This window comes from Hyposmocoma kahamanoa, unplaced genomic scaffold, assembly GCF_003589595.1.
Source record: "Hyposmocoma kahamanoa isolate Upper Pololo Valley unplaced genomic scaffold, ASM358959v1 98536, whole genome shotgun sequence".
NCBI lineage: Eukaryota > Metazoa > Arthropoda > Insecta > Lepidoptera > Cosmopterigidae > Hyposmocoma > Hyposmocoma kahamanoa.
In genome coordinates this window covers 1-13,586 of record NW_020655604.1, presented here as the reverse complement: position 1 = coordinate 13,586, position 13,586 = coordinate 1, and the positions used below count along the sequence as shown (strand labels likewise).

The 13,586-nt window shown below is 36.7% G+C and overlaps 1 pseudogene; it reads right to left on the bottom strand.

Annotated features, from left to right (window-relative positions):
- Nucleotides 1-4,727: 4,727 nt before the first annotated feature.
- On the bottom strand, nucleotides 4,728-10,422 carry LOC113238851 (annotated as a pseudogene).
- Between the last annotated feature and the right edge of the window lie 3,164 nt (nucleotides 10,423-13,586).

Genomic DNA, 13,586 nt, shown 5'->3' with positions numbered 1-13,586 from the left:
ATTTTGAACTATACAACAATACCCGCTTCCAAGAACTACTTAGACAGAAGCTAGCTGAAACGTTGTACATTTAAACGATGTGCTTACAAATATAAAGCCGTAGGGTTCGTTATTATACCCCATTATACTTCCCTTGAATAGTGGAGGAAAACAAAAAGCTGCCGTAGTCGCGTGGGGCTAAAAATAAGATCTCATGCCCCATGGCCGACACTTATGTACAGTATTAAAGGTACTTCCTAAATATTGCAAATATCTATAGGAAACCGTAATCACTTTTCATAAGGAGGATGGTTTGCCTGTTTGGCGATTTTATTACCAAAAGTCTAGGATAATACCAGCGGCCGATTGTAGCTTTGTTGCTGCCTGCTAACGCTGACTTGGCAAATATGGTGAGATATAGTTGTTGTCGTCGCGCTGAAGTGTGATTAGTCGAGAATAAAAATAAACACGTGATTGGAAATGATTTTTATTGGTTGTGTTGTCTCCGCGCTAATGTGTCATTTAGGCGAGAGCAAAACAGATTCGTGAGCGGTAATAATCCTTGGATCATAATGAAAAATCTTAAACAATTACCTGTTCAAGACGTCGTGGGAATTTAAAGAAAATTACTTAATTAATTTACACTTTGCGAAATATTAGAAGAAAACAGGTTAAAATCTGTTTAATATTTGTTTGCGCAATTTAGTGAGTTAAACCTGTTTTGCGCTGATAAATGTATTTTGTATACAATATATTGGTTTAGTTGGGTACAATGTAGAGGTTAAGTTCTGTAATATTATTTAATATATATGCATACTGTAGCGAACCTTAAAGTCTTCTTTACCATTATAGTTTTAGAAAATTGTGAATTTAAAGTTACTTGGTGTTGGTGCCTTTTTCTTGGATTTGTCATTGTTTTGTCTGTGTTTTGGGCTTACTTTACTTACTTTTTACTTACGTGCATATTTTATTCAGTTCTGTTACTTCTGTCACATCCCGGACACTCCATACAACAGTCGAAAGTTATTTATCTACTACTACTATACACAGCAAGGCGCTATCTGCACACGCGCATATGTGTACGTGAAGTGGAGTGAAGGGTTACCCATTACTTTCTCGTACAATTACGTTTATATCGATATATTTATATCGATATAATATTATATTTTTTATTAATTCACTAACTAGAATAATATTGAAATATATTTAAAAAATATATTTAAATGACTTAAAATGTTGTATTATGGACGGTAACTTTTAAATAAGGTAACCAACGTTTTTGAATTTTTTTTTAATATAAAATATAGGTGCGCATTTGACCTCCATCTCACCTGATGGAAAGTGACGATGAGGTCAACGATGTAGCATGCACACCTAAATAATGCCTATTCACTCTCGACTAACCTTGAAAAGGTCCAAGTTATAACGTTCAGGGAACAAGTCTGCAGGCAGGGAATTCAATTCGCCATATAAATGTGGAAGCGTAACGCTTCATGCGAATCTTTGGAATATCCACAACATAGGGGTGAAACCTAAGCCTACGCCTAGTCCCCCGGTGATGGAAAGGGGAAGGCGGAATTAAATCGTGTAATTCCATTGCACACTCTCCGTGATATATCCTGTAAAATACCGATAAGCAGGCAACTTTACGGCGGTGTTCAAGGCTCTGCAGCTTCGCCTCCACTAATTTCGAGTCACCTATAAGCCTCTTGACACAGTTCTCAATTGAATCCAAAGTGGCCAGTTGATATGTAGCAGGGCCATCCCAGAGGTGGCAGCAGTACTCCATGCACGATCGGACTTGTGCTTGGTACAGCTGAAGCAACTGTCCCGGTGTAAAGTAACGCCTCACCCTGGAAAGGATCCCAAGCTTCCTTGCTGCATTTTTGGCCATAGATTCAATGTATCTGCCGAAGTTAAAATATGGACGACAGGTCCATTCCAAGTAGCTGAAGACAATTGGCTATCGGTATGGATATATCACGAAAAGTCGGAGTCAGCTCAAAGGGACACCGTTTTTTGGAGAATAGACACGCCTGCGTTTTGGTAGCGTTAAATTTGACAAGATTGGCATTGCCCCAATTGGAGACTGCCTAGAGTGTCAAATCTAAACGGGTAACCATGGACTATCGACAAGACTGGATTTCCTCTCCAGTGACCCTTGCATTGGTCAAGTACCTATCTACAACTGTGCTGTCATACGCAAAGGTACCTGGAATTAACATATCATTGATATGCAGCAAAAAGAGAGTTGCAGACAGTACGGAACCCTGAGGAACTCTATCTATAGCCATATGTTCGGAAGAGTAGCCTTCTAAGACCACTCGAATCGAACGTTCGCTCATCGCGCATCCGAGATCCAATTGCAAAGGTCAGTGAAGCCCATAAGAGGGAAGCTTGCTTAAAAGGCTTGCGTGCCAGACCCTGTCAAAGGCTTTAGAAATGTCCAAAGACACTGCAAGTGCTTCGCCTTGCTTTTCTATAGCCTCGCTCCATATGAGACAAGTATACACAAGACGATCCCCAGTAGATTGCTTTTGTAGAAAAATCCGCGCTGGCGATCACTGAGGAGGTCCTTGTCTTCAAGGTGCGGTAGGAGACGGTTATTGAGAACACGTTCCATAGTCTTGCAGAGTATGGAAGTGACTGAGATAAGTCTATAGTTGACAGGGTCAGCTCTACTCTACGCCTTCCTTCAGGTGGTCGTTTATCCTTGCATTTTTCCTTGCATAATTAGTCAGAGTAGGTCGTATTTATCATGACCAAAGTACTAACTTGCATTTTTCGACAGTCCTCAAGACCTCTAATTTTTTATTCATCATCTGCAATACTCTTTCATTGGACACTATCCGTCCACGATATTTTCTTGTTAGCATCTGAAACCCATTTTTACGGTCCTCTACCAATTTCACTTCACGCCTTGTTTCTGCAAAGACAATAAGTATGATCGAGTTACTATGTTTTCAGCTTCGGTTTAACATGACTTGTAATGCTTACGTCCGCCAATAGGGGCCGACTTCGTGAATGATATATTTTACATTGCAAACCGCGAAATCTAAATGAATACAAAAACCGTATACTATTGAAGCACAAAAAAGTTATTGACTCATCTCGTTCGTAGTATCTTTAAAATTCTTTCTAGAAACGTTGTCATTTTACAGATATGACGTTATTACACCAAGAGCGAAATTACGTGCATCATGTGTGCCCTATTGAGTATGCATCATTCGCTTCATAGAGCATAATTTGCTATCATGCTGCAACTTGCGCTGAACACAATCTACTAGTACATAATTAAACTAATTTACACCAAATTAGTCGCAGTTAACTGCACATGAGTGAGCCGCTTTGCGATTATGGCCTCTATATTCTTGCTTCAAGGAACGTTATAATTAATTTATAGGAAATCTGTAATATTTTGAGATATTGCCCTTTTCAGGACCAGTACAAAATTGACACTGAACTACTTTCTTTTTTTCTTACAATTTTGTATGATGTTTAGTAGCATTACAGATCCTTGTAAGAAAGAGGTCGTCCAGGGAAGTACTATCACCTTACCTACTTCTGCCGCCAAACAGTAATGTGAGCATTGTCTCAGGGTGACGGGCGCAGTCGCAGTGCCTCTCAGATCTTTGCGGTTTAAAACTCTGTGTGGCACTGCAACGTTATGAACGGACACGTCGCTTACTTACTTGTTCGTCCCGTCACTTGGTATTATAAAAGAAAGTAAAGATCTAATTAGCCTAAAAGGTTCCTTAAACCGTAATTCAGAAATGATGCATTAAAAGTTAAGTTTGTTTAAGACCTTTCTTCACACAGATCTACTCGGAACCAAATAATTGGTTTGGGTCATGTATCTTAGGGCATCGATTGTACATTAGCAAGTTTTAGTTATACCTACCTTACTGTACCTGTAATTTTAATATAGCAATTAAGATTATTTTATTCTTTCATTTCTTACCAAGGAACCTTTATCTAATTAGTGAATTGTTTTTTTCTTCTCTCACAATACATCATTAGCTCATTGGACGCGGTGTGGAATTTTTACGAAAAATGTTAAGTAACTTCGGTAGAACCTACATAAATTCAAACGTCCTTTTTTCAATATCCCGTATAAGGGTATGATGTGACATAAGGAATTGTAAAAGAGTGGCAACCGAATCGATAAGCCACCAGGTCGATAAGCGGCCACGACTTAAGAGCCACATCAGAAAAAAAGTGCGAGAATGGGCACATTCTGCAGGGCGCTGCTACTAAAGTTACGAAAGAACTTTTAAAGAACTTTGAGCTGTTGAAGAGCAATTGAAGCGCAATCACCGCTTGATTGTGTACGTCATACAATAATATGTAATTTTTCCCTCTACCAATATTTCGTGAATGCCCGTCTGATGAACTTCCAGCAGTTCAGTCCAGCACTTTGCTAATTACTCTTGCGAATGAATTGTAAAACTAATTTAACTGTCTCCGTAGCCGAACGGTTACTATGCTGGTCTACCACGCTGAGGTTCTGGGTTCGATTCTCAGGCCGAGAGAAATATTTTTGTCCGGCCTACATTTATTTACCTCGTGAGTTTGGGTGTAAATTGTGTAGTGTGTGCGTTAAAAAAATTTTGATACTTATTATATACATTGTATTTTTATCTGAAAGAATCTTTGTATTAGGCAGTGTTATGCTCATTATTTACACTCTTTCCACTTCTGTACATAGAATAAATTAATATAGTAAAAATAAAATAAGAAATTTTTTTTTAATTATAAATGCAATTCAGGTCCTATGAAGATGCAGGGTTTTTGGGAAAATTCACATTACTTATGGCAAAGTGGTGAGTCTTCTTGAAATTGTTCACCGTGAGACATTTTTGAAGTCTTCAGTTTTATTCCTGTGAATGAGAACGACAATGTTGGAACAAGTTTGTTAAGTCATCAAGTATTTACTTAGTAAAGTTATTTCTATCCCAGAAGTTTCTTATAAGTTTTCGGTACCCATACTTTAGTCGTTAAAATCCCATTTCGGGGAAAAGTTATGTTCTTGAAGTCATGTGTTTTATTACGGTTTATGGAGTTATTTAGGACCATTAGTTACAAACTCGTTAAATTACATATCGTTTCCCAAAAAACTAACAGAATTCACATCTCGACTTTAACCACTGCTGGGTGTAATGCTCCAATAATTAGTGTCATCCACCGTTATGACTTTACTTATTCTGTCATCCTAGGATGAAGAAGTGCGCCTGATGGTAAGCGACGTGCCTATCCACAACTATTGCAATACCACTCAAAACTGTAAATCAAAATATCTAACGGCCACTGCCACATTATTTTTTTTTAGTCTGCCACATTAGTTTTATTTATCATTGGACGACTGTCGCTTCTAACCTGTTACTTTATCTCGACTATCTGTAGTGACTATGTCGTGCATTTTATTTATCGTCGAACGACTGTCGTGTCTAGCTGTTCCCACCGGATGGCGATGACAATTTATCGGTTCACGACACCCGCCTTGTCGTTTGCACGACATAATCATTTGATGCATTGATGAAAACATCCGGTGATACATTGGCCATTGCTATTTTAAATGTCCACCTTGTGCATGAGTGTGATTATTACTGCAAAGCGAGACATGGACGCGGAGGACGAGAGGGGAGAGTAGGGAGCAAAACACGTGCAGACAACGATAAATTGTGACGTTTTATTATCGACAGACGACGGTCGATCTAGCTCTTTCCATCGTCTTGACAGTCTGTCATCGCAACGTCAAAGAAGTCGTGAACGACAGTTAATCGTGTTGTTGTAAATGTGAACAACTTCATTTAAATATACAACTCACGACACTGTAAACTGTACAACTATCTTTCGTCACTATGTTATGAGAATGCGCCTTAACTCTGACACGTAAAGTTGACAAGTGCTTTTAGTTTCACCAGCACCCTTGTCCAGTTTTGAAGGACAAGTGGCAGTATATCCCTGGATAAACTCTTTCACAAGGAAATATTCTGGTAATAGCCGCTCACGCGATGCGCTCCTCCTACCGCAAAATGGCGACTATTTGGTTTCGCAAATTAGAAAAGCATTCAATTTAAATACAAGTTTTTATAAATAAAAATTATTATTCTGCATTGCTAAGTAAATACCTTCCGTACTACCAACAAAAACATCTCAAATAAAATGCAGTAATACACCGCAAATCCTGCACTTAAAAAGCACTAATGAAATTTTTGGTGTACTTGGATAAATATGATAATATTCCGTTTGAAAGGTTCTAACGTTTACCATGAAATTACTCCTTAAAGTATAGTTTATAATCAATTATATTCAGGGTAAACTTAAAAAACGCTATTTACGGTATGTTTTCAATAAATAAACACCGAAATCACCAGCCCAAACAATAACACGCACGATTGTCGTGACGTATTTTTAAAGTTGTTTATTTTTTTTAAATGACAGACCCAGGCATTAAAAACTTTATGGTTTGCTAGAGTAGTTACCGAAATAGCAATTAATATTAGTTCTTTTACCTGTTGTAACTTCGATATCCGATAAATCGGTATAAAATCATCACCGGCACCTCTGGGTGTGGTATGCGTCTACGGGTGCATGTATCGCGTGAGCGGCTAATGCCCAGCGCATGTCAATTTTTAACTTCGTTATCGTTCGTTTTAAATAAGCAGTGTTTACTTGATTGCAATGTACCCGACCTTTAAAACCTTTAATGACAATATAAGGTAATGTAAAATATGAGCGATGGTAGCTTTCTGGTAAAAAAACGGCCCATATTCATATTCATCTTTATTTGCAAGCCACATGGTAAATCAAGATTTTACAATTTATATTACAGTACACATAGCACCCTGCAAGGGCACCGCCAATTGAGAGCGCTGCTCTTGTTCATTAAAATAGAAACATAAATTTACATGCAAAAAGTGCTAACATTTTATCAATATATTAATATAAACGTAAATGGGATGGGACCATTTCTGAGATACCCTCTTTCCAACAAAAAAGAATCATCAAAATCGGTTCACAAGTGGCGGAGTTATCGCGTAACATACGTACAAAAAAAACAGAGTCGAATTGAGAACCTCCTCCTTTTTTTAAGTCGGTTAAAAATAGAAATAATTTAGAACAAAAGTAATGTCATAATTATGTATAAGTCCATTCAAAATTTAAAACAAAATAATACTCGTGTAACTATATTTAAATATAACAATGTCAACATTAGTGATTTTATACATAAATATAATTATTAATGAATAAAAATTTTTTCTCGATATTACTTTTATTTTGTGTTATCACAGAAAAAAATCTTCTATTTTGTAGTATGCTTTTTTTGCAAGAAATGTTTTCAGTTTAGTGTGATAGCCCGTTGCTTTTTCTTGATTTTTAATACTATTTGGTGTATGATTATATATTCTGATTAACATTGAATGTGGTCCTGATCTAGATAGTTGCAGAGTAGTTTGAGGTACTTTTAATTTATTTTCGTTCCTATTATTACGTTTAATGGTTCACATCCTTGTGGCGACATATACCTATGCTTTTAATTTCTAAGATAAGTAAATTTGTAGATGTTTAGTAAACCTGTACGTTGCAGACGGTTTGAGTCCTGGAAAACGTGTGAAGGGCCTTCTTACCTTCTCCTTAAAGGACACCCGTGCACAACAACGGGACGTACAATAATGGGTTGACAATGATGAATTTCTTTCTTAGTATAAAAAGGTGGTACAAAATAAATTTCAATTCTAATTTGAGACAATGAGAGGCGCGCCAGTAGCCAAGTTAACTGAGTAGGTGAGTTCAACGACCTACCTAATGGTGTCCGTCCTTGCTTATAAAAAACGCTGACGAGTAGCACATCAGGTAAGCGCGTGAGTTCAATGTCCTACCCTCTGCCCTCTGTCAATGCACATAAAAAAGCGCACGTGTAACGGCCATTGAATATCGTTTACATATTTTTTATACCCTATTAACGATTTTGAATCGCTTTTCACCAGATATCCCAAAGTTAACAACCTGTACAGACGCTCTTCTTTCTTCTAACAATAAATAAATTGGGCATTAGATGTGCTCTGATTTAACTCTCCTTAGAAACATAGCAAATGAACTCATCTGTGTACGTATAAATGAGATAACGTAATTGCTGTTAGTTGAGTGATAACTTTGACATCAGTTAAGATTTTTATTAGATATACATATATTGAGATAACCTCCCACTGTTATCAACGTCGACAAACATTGTCCTTAACTAAAATTCAGAAGGCGAAATTGAGGGTTTGCCGAAAAGGTATGGAACGCAATATTTCAGAGCTGCGTTCCAAAATTCGTACAGCTGACGTAGGCAAAATAACTGCTGGCCATAACTACAGACCGACCGAGACATAGATGACGAGATGACCTAGACACTTTCTTGAGCGACTGGCCGAAGACTGCAGTGGATAGATAGAGTTGGAAGTCCAAGACAGAGGCCTTTACCGAGCAGTAGGACACTACTGCAAAAAATATTTCTGTGAAAGAAATTCTCGTCCAGATATCTCAAGACACGAATCCATTTTACATAGCAGATACAGAAAATTATGTAACTGTCAATCAATCTCAATAGTAGATTGGTGCAGACAAAATTACCTTAATTATTAATTACAAAATAACCTTCATGTTGATAAATGCTTTGTAGTCAGTTTCACGAACAAAAGAAGTAGATTATACTTTGATTATACAATTAACGGCCAAACTCTCCAACGTAAATCGGTAGCCAAGGATCTGGGCATATACTTTGACGAGAAGCTTAATTTCAGAGGTCACTATGATTATATCGTATCCAAAGCATATAAAACCTTAGGCTTCATCACAAGAGCTACATCAAATTTTAAAAGACCCGCTAGTTTCATCTATCTTTTTAACGCCTTAATAAGAAGTAAGCTTGAGTATGGCTGTGTTATATGGTCCCCTTACTACGAAATGCATTGTAATCGTATAGAACAAGTACAGAAGAAAGCTCTAAAAACGATCTGCTACAAATTGGGGCTGGGTCGCAAATTAGTTACCTATAGAGAGCGACTCGAAAAATTCAATATATCTTTACTCCAGACTAGACGTAAAATACTAGATATTCTTCATTTGCATAAACTAATACATAATAATTTGTTTTCCCCTAATTTTTTAGCCCACATTAACTTTAATATTAAGCCAAATCCCCGTCACCATAAAACATTTGTACTGCATGTATATAAAAACAATACTTCTTTTTATAATCCCTTGACGAGAATGTGCCGAACGTATAATGAATTAATAGCATCAGAATCTGGAGGTCTCATTGATGTTTTTGACAACAACATCTACAGATTTCGTAACAATATTCAGAAACACTTCGCCTCGTCTTCTCATTAGTCATCATTGGTATTTATATTTCCACTAGTTTTTAAGCCTTCATATATTATTTCATTTTTATCCATATTCACATATTTAAGAAACTGTTTGCTTACTTTTTAATAGTAATGTTTACGAGTTGAATGATCATGCTGTATGTACATATGTTAGGTTTACATCCTAGATTAAAACCATAAATTGTAACATTTATTGGAGTACCATTGAATGTAAACTGTTTTGTGCATCAAATAAATAAATTAATAAATAAATAAAATGTCATAGAAATTGACTTCAGAAGTTGATACCTACTTGAATAATCAACCTAAGCTACCACTCCAAAATGATATGAGTTCGTATAATTACTTTAAATAATGGAAGCCATAAAAATTACTTAGAAATAAATACTCACACGCACAAATACCAAGCTACCATCCTGGTTGATATTTGCAACTAATACAATGTTTGTAGTGACGAACGCATTAACGTTGATAGTATTGTCCAGTGTTGTGATCAAATTGACCTTGTCCCCGGCCGTTAACTGATGTCCAAGAGACGAAATACTGGTTTTGGTCGCTAATAGACTGACCGTTGCTGAGAAGGAAAAACATAAGTCAAACAAATATTTAAAATATAAATCTAAAAGATAATACGAAAAAGTGAACAAAAAAAAAAACAAAGAGCAGAAAGTTTTTTCGAAATTTGCAGGAAATAAATCATAACAGTTACATACATATTATCAAGTGTTAAATCTGCGGCACCATATTTTCCGGTGTATTTATCAAAGGCACTGATAGATCCAATGGAATTCCATATGGTATTCTCGTCATCAACCAAAGGGTCCTCAGTATTCAAATTGTAAGTGCCATCCGGATTGCTTGATGTGCCTCCGTGAACCTGACGCATCTTTCTCGGATATGCTAGTTGGACAGATTCAAAATAGTTCTCTGCTAGAGCGTCTTCTAAGTCAGCTTCTAGAATATTTGCTTTGTCTACGAAGTAACTTGGATACTTAAGGCGCCTATTGACGTTGCGACAATTGACTCCAATCAAAACTACAAGCAGGACCAACAATTTTATCACCATTATATTAATTTGTGTATAATTAATATTATTTAATATGCAGAGAACTTTACAAAACTGGATTCTGAGATGAACTGTGATGTGTTGAAGTATAATTCACCTTTTATACCAGCGAAGTGGCCCAGCCAAAGTAAATCCGCTTAGGAATGAAGTTATAACGCCTGTATTGTGTTTGTTTTGAGTTTGAGTAGTCATATGTAGGTTTAGGGACTTGCTGAGTAGAAAGCAATGCGATTTATTAAAAACATACAATCCTCGCCTTTGGGCACGTACTTTTATTAACTCTTATAATTTGTTTCGTAGTACGATAAAATATTTTCATACACGATTATTGTTTGTTGTGTTCAAAAAGTAAATCATAACTGTGTTACGGGGGGTCTTCTAAATAAAAGAAGGAATACCCTTGTAAACAATTTACGGCCGTTCCCAATAACCTATCTTCAGTTAGCGATAGATTGTTATCGAAGATAAGCAGTATGTTTCTATCTATCTTTCAATTACGTCCCACAAACCTAGGTAACGGCTATCTATCCATCACATTCGATAGATAGAGTTCACTATCCGGCCCTCTCCTGCGTTTCGTTACTTCAAACGCCAGTAAAAACAATATTGCCGTAAATGGTCTTTTTTCGCGAAAATTCTTTACAATAGCTTTTTCAATTTACTTTACAAAACCAGAATAGTATATTTTTGCTAATTGTAATCTAAGTATGTAAAAAAGTAGACCTTTTTTAAAATTTATATCTCCGTTGAAATCATGTATATTTCAAAGAACGAAACGTAGGCACGCGTGCGTCTGTCGCAGTTTGACATTTGACAGCTCACAACCGCGCTTTTTGTTTTCTTCAAGTTATTTATATGTACACTCGTGATTGTTGAATTTTTGTAACTTGTGATTCAAAAAATGAACACTGTAAGTACTGTATACTACTTATATTATAATCTTATTCTATGATTAATTATTGCATGTGATTCTAGACTGGCGCAGCTACAATAATCAAGCCTGGTTTCCCGCGTTTTACATGATTGCATACATTGTAGATTATTAAATTCTTGTTCTGTTTTCATTAGCAAAAGAAGAAGTGGTACTGCTTATTGGCCTTGTACATGATAACAAAATCATAACGAGCAAAGCCACTAATGCCACGAACAACCAATTAAAGGAAGTAGCCTGGTTAAAAATTACCGACGTCTTCAATGCCTCCGTTTGGAGTTGCCCACGGAGGATGGAGCAACTTAAACTAAAGTGGGAGAATTTAAAAAAGGCAGCTCGTAAGAGATCTGCGTCAATAAGATTAAACCGTAACAAGGTGAATTCAGATGTTATAATAATATTAATATATAAAATTCAGCTATTAGTTGTGCGCGTACAACTATCAGTTAGTTGGGCACGATTCGTTTTTTATACCCAAAGGTTATTCACTGAACTTTTTGCCTTCCTACGACCAGCAGCTGGTACTCCCCTGGCTGAACCTCGGACCCAAACAAGTGGATTTAAAAACACTAACGATTAATTATTTTAAATTCCAAAAAAATGAACTTGGCGGACACCGCATACGAAATCGCTGTTATCAAGAAAATGCGCGTACGTCTCTCTTTAAGATAGATTTCGGAGTGAGCCGTCGTCAAGCGGTAGCGGGACAGCGGCTTGCCTGATACCCCACAAAGGGAGCGAAGAACCGAACCAGTTGTCGCCTATAAAAAATGGCTCGCGCGCATTCCTCGCTCGATATCCCTAACTATACGTTCCACTGCTGGACACGGGACTCTTCCGAATACATCCTTCCTTACAATAATTAAAACAAATGAAATATTATTAATTTACAACGTTACAACTGTGACCTCATATTACTTTAATCTTAATAAAGTTTCAAAGTAGAATGAGCGCTTTAAGCAGTCATTCGACCATAACGTTGAATAAAAGATGCTTTACCTTTAACGTACCGTTTCGACATTATAACAAAATGTGTAGTTCAGCGTGCATTCCGACAAAACTCAAAGTACAATTCTCTGCATTTTACGTCGCAATATTTCACAAAAAAATATATTCCCTACGGGTGCAGTATTGAATCAAAGGAGAACGAGCGCCTCGCGTGACCCAGTCATATAAAATTGGATCAACTCTTCACGTTTACGTTGCCATCGTATTTTTCGACATTGACACATTTTTTCGTATTTCTTTAAATATAGTGTTCTCACGTTTTTGTGATTGCTATACATGTAAAATGAAACTATATTTTCTGATCTAAATCTCATATTTTTGTTGTATGATACCAAGTGACGGGAAGAACAAGTCGTGCGCCTGTTGGTAAGCGACACGCCTAACGATAACAGTTACAGTGCCACTCAGAGATTTAAATCGGAAAGATCTGAGGAGCACTGCCACTGCGTCCGTCACCATGTGACATAAGTTGACAAGTTCAAACTTCAATTTCACCAACACTCTTACACTTCAAAGTCGGAACGCAGTACAGGGGGGTAATCCACGTAATCAAATTTAGTCGTTAAACTGCTTTTTCGTATTCACGTGTGACTGTGAACATCAACGAGTCCAATTTTAAAGTCGTTCGATCCGAATGTCGTTAAAGCGTATTCTGGTATATGAATCGAACTTGAATCGACTCTAAACGACAAGTCATACATATTCTGCGAAAATTTTGACAGTTCTTTCAATAGACTTTCGACAACTAAATGTCAAATTTCACAATCCAACATTTGTTCATTACTCGTTACGTTTCGATTCTACTCATATAATACTTGTGAATACTCATTTTCGATAGGATTTCGATCGAACGACTACGTAATTTCAACGATATTTTGATAGCTTGAACTTACGTGAATCGCACTACTGTTCACATTACATCTTGACGGTAGAAATAGATAAGGTTGAAAGGGTTGTAACTCTAACTAGCCGTGAACAGGTTCACGGCAATGAAATGGCAAACTTCCGGTCCACAAAATTTATTAAAGAAGTAAAGTTTAAAGAAAGGCTGTAACAATATAAAGGTAAATGTAAAAAAAAACAGGTATAACAGTATAAAACACTCCCTACACTTTATTATTAAGGCACTTACCCCTAAATGGGCCGAGAAACTGAATTACAGAAATAGATACATGAAGGGTGTAGACTTATAAATTATTACACATGATTAGCTTATTAACAGCTC